This window comes from Rhinatrema bivittatum, chromosome 10, assembly GCF_901001135.1.
Source record: "Rhinatrema bivittatum chromosome 10, aRhiBiv1.1, whole genome shotgun sequence".
Taxonomy (NCBI): Eukaryota; Metazoa; Chordata; class Amphibia; order Gymnophiona; family Rhinatrematidae; genus Rhinatrema; species Rhinatrema bivittatum.
The window spans coordinates 63,648,410-63,658,537 of record NC_042624.1 but is presented as its reverse complement, the minus strand read 5'-3'; positions in this window follow the sequence as shown (position 1 = coordinate 63,658,537).

The following is a 10,128-nucleotide window of genomic DNA, read 5'->3' as shown; positions in this document are numbered from 1 at the left end:
ACTAGTGTTAGTTCATGGGCAGAAGCCAGAGTTCCGGTAATTGGGGTTTATGTTCAGAAAACATGCTTTATTATGTGCATAGATAATTTTATATGCACAAACAAGCACTTATAGTTTTTGAGCACAAATTTTGTCTGAGAGACTCCCCTGCTCCCCCGTGTTACAATGTGCAATCACAGCCTGTGCTGAGCACACATTTTAACTCGGATTTGTGCACTCGTTCTCCAATCAGCACACTTTTGAAACTCCTGATGCACTAGCATGACACTAGCTTTCTGCATCGGAAGTTAAAGTATTTTATAACCTGTGCTAAAAGAAACTGCAGGCTGAATTTCAGCACAAGGTTTTAACCTACACCTTATTACACCTAGCTCAAAGAAAGTAAGCATGCATATAACACAAGTAAGCATTTAATACATAACACACCTCTACCGAAATGCTAGTGGAAGCCACATTACAACAATCCTAAGCCCAGATGCTGAGGCAGCATTATTACATGACCAGAATGGTTAATCTGCAGAGTTCTGTCCAAAAACACTTTTCTGTCATTTGGTATCGAGGAATCAGTGGTTTTGTTTTGACTTGACAAAGGGTAGGCAGTTCTTGAAAACTAATCAGAACTAATCATTAAGTTAGTCCAACTAAAAGGTATTACCTACAACTTTTTGGTTGACCTTTATTTCATTGTACCTAGATCTATTGACTTATTTAGAAAGCTTATATGCCACTATTTCAAGAAAATCCTGCTCAGAGCAATGAACATTTTCAAGCATACATCATAACAAATCCAAAGGGTAGTCAACAAAACATTAATTAAAGCATAAAACTATTAATAATCATATAATGTCAGCATTAGACAAATCTTATCAACAAATAGAATCATTTGTCATCATCACCCTGTACTGAAAATCACTATTCCCTGGTATCATTGCAAATATAAACAAAGACCCAACCTAAATAAATACTAAAATTAAATCCTGAGAAAAAAGCTAATATGATTTAGTGCCTGGCGTGCCATATAAATACCAGTATGTACATAAAAAAATGCTAAATTCACATTAGAGATGGCACATATGCCAACACATTCCACCAGGCCCTGGAACCAGCCCATAACAGTACACAGTAAAACATGCTTTATAGTTACAACGCCAATAGCAGCCCCCAAAAACATTACTGAAATATCCTTAATTGGAAGATATTGCAGCACACTCATAGCTGTTCCTAAGAATGGATGGGGGAAGGCCTGCTCATAGCTTGCATTCAGCCCAGCTTGGCAGCTTGGTTTGTGTATCTATGAAATGATAATGCAGTAGAAGGGATGAGCTGCACTGCAATTTGTTTGACTTTTCAATTTGTTTTCAAATTTTCAAGCCGCCCTTCTCTTTATACAAATGGTAGCGTAATAAGCTGGTGAAATAGTGGCACCTGCTGGTCAGTTCTGAGAACAGATGAATTGTAATTATTTGTAATTCCCAGCTCGGGCACAAGTGTAATAGCATCATTGGCTCTGGTGAAAACTGGTTTCTTCACAGGTTATATTTTTGATTGGATCATTGTAATAATTATACAGAGATGATGATGATGATGATGATGATGTCGTCAGTGGGTTTTCAAGACCATAGGGATCCCTTCTTCTGTGATGGAATGAACACCTACATGGTCTTCAGAGTTGAGGCACAGCATTGTCTTTGAATAATTCTTATGTTGGTTTAATAAAAAGTAGGGACCTTCATTTTCAGTTTTTATTTTAATTTTTTTCTGGGAATTTATCAGGGTTTATTATGTCAAGTACAAAACAGAAGAAAAATATGACATTTTTCTGAGTAGATAGTTTATTTTGGTGGACAAAAGCCATACAATAAAAAAAATATTAAGCAGATTTTCCCCATTCACCAGCATTCCTATCTTTACTCCCATCCCCTAGCAAGTCCCTTTCTCTCCCCATACTCCTGAGAATCTCCCTCTTCTCCCCCCCTCTCCCATTGCAATGCATCCCTCCTTACTAGTGGTGGCTCCAGGCTTCTCCTCTCTCCGTCGGCAGCAGCTTTACTGAGGCTCCCGCGCTCTGCAGCACTGCACTTCTGCTTTTTTGTGCGGGGCCAGGGAGCCTGCTGGGAAGCGCTTCTGGTGGGCAGGGTCCACTTCAAAATGTTGCATTGGCAGCACCAAGGAGCTTGGGGGAGGGGGAGCCAGGCGCTTGCTTTCCAGCGCCACCTCAGTAACACTGGAGAGCGAGCGCTTTCGCTGGTGGGGGAGGGAGGTGGCACTTGAAATGCTGCAGCTGCTTTGGCTCACAATGGCTTCAGCAGTTCCTGGAGGCCTTGAAACTCTGCATCTGCAGCTCTGGCACTGCTGTTCAATTAGTTTAAAAGTTGGGTGAAAATCGGTTTAAATCACTTTTGGAAAAATCTGGGAATTTGTGGGTAAAAATTGGTTTAAACTGAAAACAAAGTACCCTAAATAAAAGGTATCACAAGGACCTTGTGATAGGTGCAAAAGAATATAAATCCAAAGCCATTAAAAAGCCCACAGAAGGCATGCAACATGGACATAACACCTGCAGCCTGGCAGTGAACATCACACAGGTGTGCAAGTGCTTTACTGAAATATTTATGATGTAATATTTGCAAAACATTGGGATTCTTCGTTTTACCCAAAGCCTACCTTATCTACAAGTACAAAATAACCTAGCCATTACTTGAAATGATGAGTATTTTTGTGCAGTGCATCAAAAAATATTTGTATCTGTCCCTCAGATGGTTGTCTGTAGTATCAACTAATTGCTACCTCTTCCTCCAGTGACCCAATATTATACCTACCACTTCCTCTTCTTCAGTGGTTTCCATACGTAGGAAAGGGGGCAATGCAGCATGGGAGGGAAAGTAGCAGGCATGACAAGCTAATTGAATTTAATCAAGATAATACTCCCTCAGCATTTGATTCCTGGGATAAGACAGGTTTTCAGCTATTTCATTGACTAAGTCCAGTCCAAACGAAAACTATTCAAAAAGAAAAAAAACCTCTAAACAAAAAAAGCCATGGTACAATGATGAGTTAAGACGCACTAAACAGACCTTGAGAGCGTTTGAGAAACAATGGCGGAAATGCCCATCCACTGAATCCCAAGGAAAATATAATCTTTCCTAACAAAATACCATGAACTAATTAATAACACAAACAAAACAAACAAAAAAAAAAAAGACTACTATACTTTTGTTCTTTATATGTATTTTTACTATTGTAAACCGATGTGACGGTATTTCCAAACACTGGTATAAAAACTCCAATAAATAAATAGATAAACAGATTCACGGAGTAATATTTAACTCCAAATTGCCTTTTGAAGTTGTTAAAAACTTAAAGGATCCATCACAAGTAACAATAACTACTCAAAGAACACTTGCAACGAATATGCCTCTTCTTTCTTAGATAAAATCAATATTAAAATCAGATTAAACGGACCACATTCAACAGAGTATCTAAACTTGAAACTAGTCAAATCATTTCTAAAATGTATCCTGCTATTCACCCACCTGACCCAATCCCAGCTAGTTCCTTGAAACAAGTGCACAGCGTAATCACTCCGAGAATTGCAACCATAATCTGAGAGCGAGTGATTGAAGGATTGGTTCCAGCTGGGGCAAAACAAACAGTGAAAACCAATCCTAAAAAACAAAACTGGTAGAATAGACGACTGGGATAACTATAGTCTTCTATCCAATTTGTCTTTTCTATCAAAAGTTCCTGAAAAGGCAGTGTCATCCCAACTGGTAAACCACCTGGATAACCATGATATTCTATACCCAAACCAATTTGGATTCATCACTCAACTGAGACTTTACTCATCTCATTACTGGACTCTGTCCTGTGTGGGTTAGATGAAGATGAATCTTATTTCCTGGCACTAATTGATTTAAAAGCAGCCTTCTACACTGTGGACTATACCCAGTTATGCCATCAGCTGAGAAAAATTGGAATTGAAGGCGGTGTTCTCAAATGGTTCTCATCCCTTCTATCTAATAGGACATTCCAAGTCAAACTGGGCAACCAAATATCTGATAGCTTTCATACTGATATGGGGCTCAGTGATCTCGGCAACACTATTCAATATTTATATGAAATTACTATGTAAATTACTGGCCAATTTAGGAATTAACTTCTTATATGCTGATGACGTACAGTTTTACGTACCAATCACAAAATCATTTGAAAATACGTCACTGACACTATGAACATACATGAAAGCATTACTACAAGAACTATCTAAACTTAAACTAACATTAAACACTAAAAAAACTGAAATCATCTGGTTAAGGAGAAATTCTAATGTAGTTAAATTTCTGCCTCTAGACCTAGGTAATTTTCACATTACCCTCTTAGATCAAGTGCAGGACTTAGGTATCCAGGTAGATGAAAACCTTACAATGAAAAAGCACATAAATTAATTAATTAAAACAGACTATGCCAAGCTGTGCTTATTACATCAGTTGAAACCATTATTAACCTTCACAGACTTCCGTACTGTTCTACAAACGCTAATTTTCTCAAACTTAGACTACTGCAACTCCCTATTACTCGGCCTTCATACAAGTCTATTAAAACCATTACAGTTATTACAAAATGCCTCAGCAAGAGTTTTATTAGGAACAAGGAAATTTGATCACATTACACCCTTGCTGATATCACTGCACTAGCTTCCAGTACAATCACGAATCCATTATAAAGTATTAACATTAATATTTAAAATCAATAACCCTGGAATGAAAGGCATGACATTACAACCATACACACCGCACCGAACACTAAGATCTCAAATCAAAGGACATCTGAATGTGTCTACAATACGGAGTACACATCTGATGCAAATAAGAGATTGTGTGTTTTCCATAGCGGGCCCAAAATTGTGGAATTCTCTACCCGAGACGCTACGTCTGATACCAGAAAGAAAAAGATTCAAACGCAAGCTGAAAACCTGGCTATTCAAAAATGCATGTAACCTTACCAAAAACCATCAGAATGCAGAGGCTACAATAACAAGGTTAAATAAGGAATGAGATATTATAAGGATCTTAAGACAACCTAATGATTATCTAATGTTAGTGCGCACTAAAAAATGCTTCCTAAAAATTAAAAAGTATCAATTCAGAGGAGTTCGTTAGCTAGAAAAACAGTGCACACTAATTGGTATTATTGTGCACTAAGGGCCGGATTTTAAGAATTACGCGCGGGCGTAGATTTGTGCGCGCAACCCAGCACGCACAAATCTACACCCAGTTTTATAACGTGCGCACGCAGCCGCGCACATGTTATAAAATCCAGGGTTGGCGCACACAAGGGAGTGCACAATTGTGCAACTTGTGTGCTCCGAGCCGCACAGCCTTCCTCTGTTCCCTCCGCCCCCCACCTTCCCCTCCCTTCCCCTACCTAACCCGCCCCCCAGCCCTACCTAAACTCCCCCTTACCTTTAATTTATAAGTTGCGCCTGCCTCCGGGCAGGCGTAGGTTGCGTGCGCCGGCCAACGGCCAGCCCGCGATCCCAGGCACAACGGCAAATGGCCGCTGTGCCTGGAGACTCCAGCCCCGCCCCACCCCTTTTTTCAAGCCCCGGGACATACGCGTGTCCTGGGGCTTGTGCGCATCGCCGAGCCTATGCAAAATAGGCTCGGCGCTTGCAGGAGGGGTTTTAAAGGGTTACACACATATATTACACGCGTAACCCCTTTAAAATCTGCCCCAAAGAGATATGCAGTGCGCAGTAACTCCGTTAGTGCGCACTAACACATGGGTTCTTTGTTTATAACTATAGCTTATGTATGTTAATTGTGGGTTATCCTGAAAAGCTGACTGGCTGGTGGGTCCCGAGGATTGAATTGAGAACCACTGCCATAAACTCACTAGTTCCAAAAACTTTACTCCACCTCTGATCAGGAATTACATTTCTAACATTAAGAAAACACGAATTAAGCCTACACACCTCTCTGAATAGGAGAGTAATAGCTAATGCCTTGATTAACATGGGATTTACATGGAGGAGTGCTAAGTTGTGTGCACATTTTTACTCAGGATTGTATGCACAGTTTTTGTATATAAAACTGTTTGCTACATCAGGAGTTAAGTAGAACACCTTATTTCATCAGGGACTTAGATGAGACACTGCTGCTCAACAGAGCTTTGCATCAGAGAGAGGGCTGCCTGGTGCAGGTACCCTTTCACTGCAGCAGGGAGAGAGTCAAAAGAGCTTGCATTTTCAGAGGGCCTCCCCATGGTACTTTCTTCAGAATGGACTCCCCTAGAGCTCCACTTAGTTTGGCTTATGTCTGGCCTTGCCTAAAGGCCTCAGCTTCAGATCTTTTGAATACCTAGCAATGTCTTTGTTTATGACAGTGGAACAGTGAGCCACAATAGATTAAATTGGTAGAGTTGAATTTAAAAATGTTCTGCTTTGCTGGGGTAAACAATTCTACAAGTCAGTGGGTATCATAAAACCCCCAAAAACACAGCTTGCATCAGTATGAATTCATCTGTTCATTAAGCTCCAGAAAAATTTCTAACGGTCACATATGTCCATATTTTATAACAGGGGTAGGCAACTTCATTGCTTGGAAATAGATCTCATGCATATAATTTGTGTTTGTCCTGTTTTTGGCACTCCAAGACAAGAGTTGCCTACCCCTGCTTTATAAAGTGATCAAGTAACTAGTTTTCTTTAGTGACTGTATAACCACCAGTCATAAGGTGATTTTTTTTTTATCCACCTGGAACTGTGCTATAATAATCTTGTCAGGTGTGCCCTCATTATAAACCATAGTGCTGTCAGGCTCTCTCTCTCCCTCTGGAAAATGTCCTGTGCTGTTAGCGATGTGGCTGTACAGACAATAAAATGGAATGTATTTTACAGCATTGTTGGGGGGTCTGTAACTACAGATGTGGTTTCCCTTCACTACCTCATACAGGCCTCTGTTCTGCAAAATTCAAATATGTACAAGGAGATCTCCATGAGAAAGAGATGAATGTGCCCCAGATTTGTCCAAATATTTTTGTATCATGGCTAGAATATATTCAGCCATTTAGGTGGCTAAGGAATTGTGTAGAAATGAGATAATGGCACTGCCTGTTTTGTCTTTCTCTAAAGGTAAATACAAAAGGGCTTTATCCTTGATCTGAGCTACATTATGCTTATGACTGGTCTAACAGTGCCATCTACTGGTCCATTTGAAAAGTTTACTTGTAAACTATTTGCAGAATACCTGTATTTTGTTCAGATTGCACCTACAAATGAGGAGCCAACTTCATCTGTAAAAGAAAAAATAATTAAAAGCACATCTCTCAGATTTATCACAAGTAATCTGTTATCCTATGATTTATAACAAAATCTACTTTATGTTGCCAGCTACAGTATTCAGTGACTTTATGTTGCTCTGTACATTAGCCTGCAGGACAAATAAAACACCCAGTTTGTAACTTTCCGAAAACTAGTAACTTTGAGCATGTAAGCAGGGCTGGATTTCCCATTAGGCACATGTCTAGAGGTATCATGGGTTAAAAATGAGTAGGAAAGTTATTTAATAATTATATACAAAGCAATGTTAATATTAAGTGGGAATCCATGGTAAGTTTGCACAACCCCATGCTTCAACATCACATTGGTGCCATTCTCTCCTGTCTCCCTCCCTCTTCCTCTGGCAGGAGGTGTGTAGCACTTCCTACTTGTACCTGCTTCCTCTGCCAAGCTTCAGTCTGGTTTGAAGCATGTGGGGTCCCATCTCTCATGGTTTATACTAGCACCATGTGTTCAGATGGCAGTTTGAAGCCGGTAGAGAACGAAGACACAGGTATGAAGTGTTCCTCATGCTGGAGGAAGGGATGGGGGAGAGAATTTTTTTTTTTTAATAGAAAGCATAAAGGTCAAATGTAGATAGGAGGGAGTATAGGGTAGGTGTTGAAGATCATTTGCCTAGGGGCAGTGGTTAATGAAGTGCCTGATGAGCTATTGCTGGTTTCCCAGCCCTGTGTTCCTGTATTTTCAAAGATACATCAGACTCACATTGGGAACTGTGAGGGGAAGTATTTTTGTGTATATTCCTTAATGCAAACGCTAACCTTTATATGCTTTTATTGCTGATTCTCAGACTTATAAGTAAAACTTCTATACTTATAAATAAGTGTGTTATGTAATCTATGACAAAATAATCACCAATGTTCCTACCCACTACAAATACTTTTTAATTTATTTATTTATTTATTTATTTATTGTTTTTGTTATACCGAGTTTCATGATAGGCATCACATCAACCCGGTTTACAAATAACAAGGAGTGTAAAGCATAACGTAACGTAAAAAACAATATTTTCAATAAGAACCTTGAACTTTAAATACAGTGAATCAGAAAAAGGGAGAGGGAAAGTTACAAAAAACAAGGAAAATAAACTTGGGATGGAAGGGGAGAAATTGAACAGCACAATATTTACATTTCAGCCTATTGATACATTAGAATAGCAAGTGAAAAAATAAGACTATGAAACGGTACATAGGTAATCAAATGAATAAATATGACAGTTGTGAATGGTAATAGTATGATAAATATTCAGCAGGAATTAGTGAGAGAGGGTTTGAGGTTGGTTCCTTGAAGGAATAGCATTCTGAGATATTATTTGTTATCATCACCAGTAGAATCCCAGATAACATAAAGGTGCTATATAAGAAGGCAGGGAAAGAGCCCACCTCTTCTTTAAATAAACCCTCCTAATCTTAAAGCTGGTTTATTACTAAACATTATAAAGTTAAGCAAACCTGATATTCTAAATTCAGGAAAGGAGGATTTATGTGAAAGCAATTTTTTTTATACCACCACAGTGACACACTGTGGATCCATAAAGTCTAGAGGATGTGAAGAGTGGGTGGCTCGCGGGAATGATGGCTACTACCTGGAGATAATACCCTTATTCAATAAACATACACACGGTTAATGCAACTCCAACATTGCTCTAAGCTTCAAAAGCAAGAGGAAATGTGGAAAAAAGGATTTGCATTCATAAAAAAGCGGGGAGTAGCTTGCTTGTTACGGCGCTTACTACCCCAAACCAAATAAGCTTGATACTTCACTTTCAATGCATATCAAGCATAGCTCTCTGCTTCAACGGCAGGGGAGAAAGACTGATACTTCACTTTCAATGCATATCCAGCATAGCTCTTTGCTTCAACGGCAGGGGAGAAAGTCTGATACTTCACATATATCCAGCATAGCTTTCTGCTTCAACAGCAGGAGGGAATGAAGAAAAGGGGATCTATACAGACAACAACCAAGGACTGAATTACATAGTCTGGGTGTAGCTTGCTTATTGCGGCGATTAATACCCCTAACTAATTAAGCTATTTCACTTAGATGCATTTCCAACACTGCTCTCTACATTAATGGCGGGGGTGGAAGGGAAATAGAACCAAAAGATTACTAAGGGCCAAGAGTAACAGATAAGTATGAGAAAAAAAAAAGTGTGAAAGCTTGCTGGGCAGACTGGATGGGCTGTTTGGTCTTCTTCTGACATCATTTCTATGTTTCTATATATACACTTTAGTTTCTCTGACCAGAAGACCATATCGCATTAGAGTAGTCAGGAATCCTGTTTTTCATTTATTTAAAGTACAGCATAGGAGAAGATCAACACATTATGATAAAAAAGAGTTCCTGAGATAGAATTTACCAGTGCCTCTCAGCTAATCAAGCAGCTAACACAAACAGCGCCCCTATCGGTGACTCCCAGACTTGGTGAGAAGAAGAAGAACCAGCACACCCTAACACTACCTCGTCACACTCAAATAAAGACACAGGTAAGTGTACACTGACATCTCGGACACCAGAAAGTCTAGCTTGACCAAAAAGCTATTTATATCTACACAGAATAGGCAACAGTGAACATCACAAACAGAGAGAGTGAGAGAGAGAGAAAGAAGGAGAGTAAAAAAACAAAATTAGATAGTGTTAGAAAAAATAAAAGGAGACAACAAGAGAGACACAGATAGTAACTAACATACTTACGCGAGACGTTTCCTAGTAATCTTTTCAAAGTATTATTCATCAGCTGGTTCTAGTAACAACACCTGAAAAACAGTTTACACAAAGAATCAGCTTCT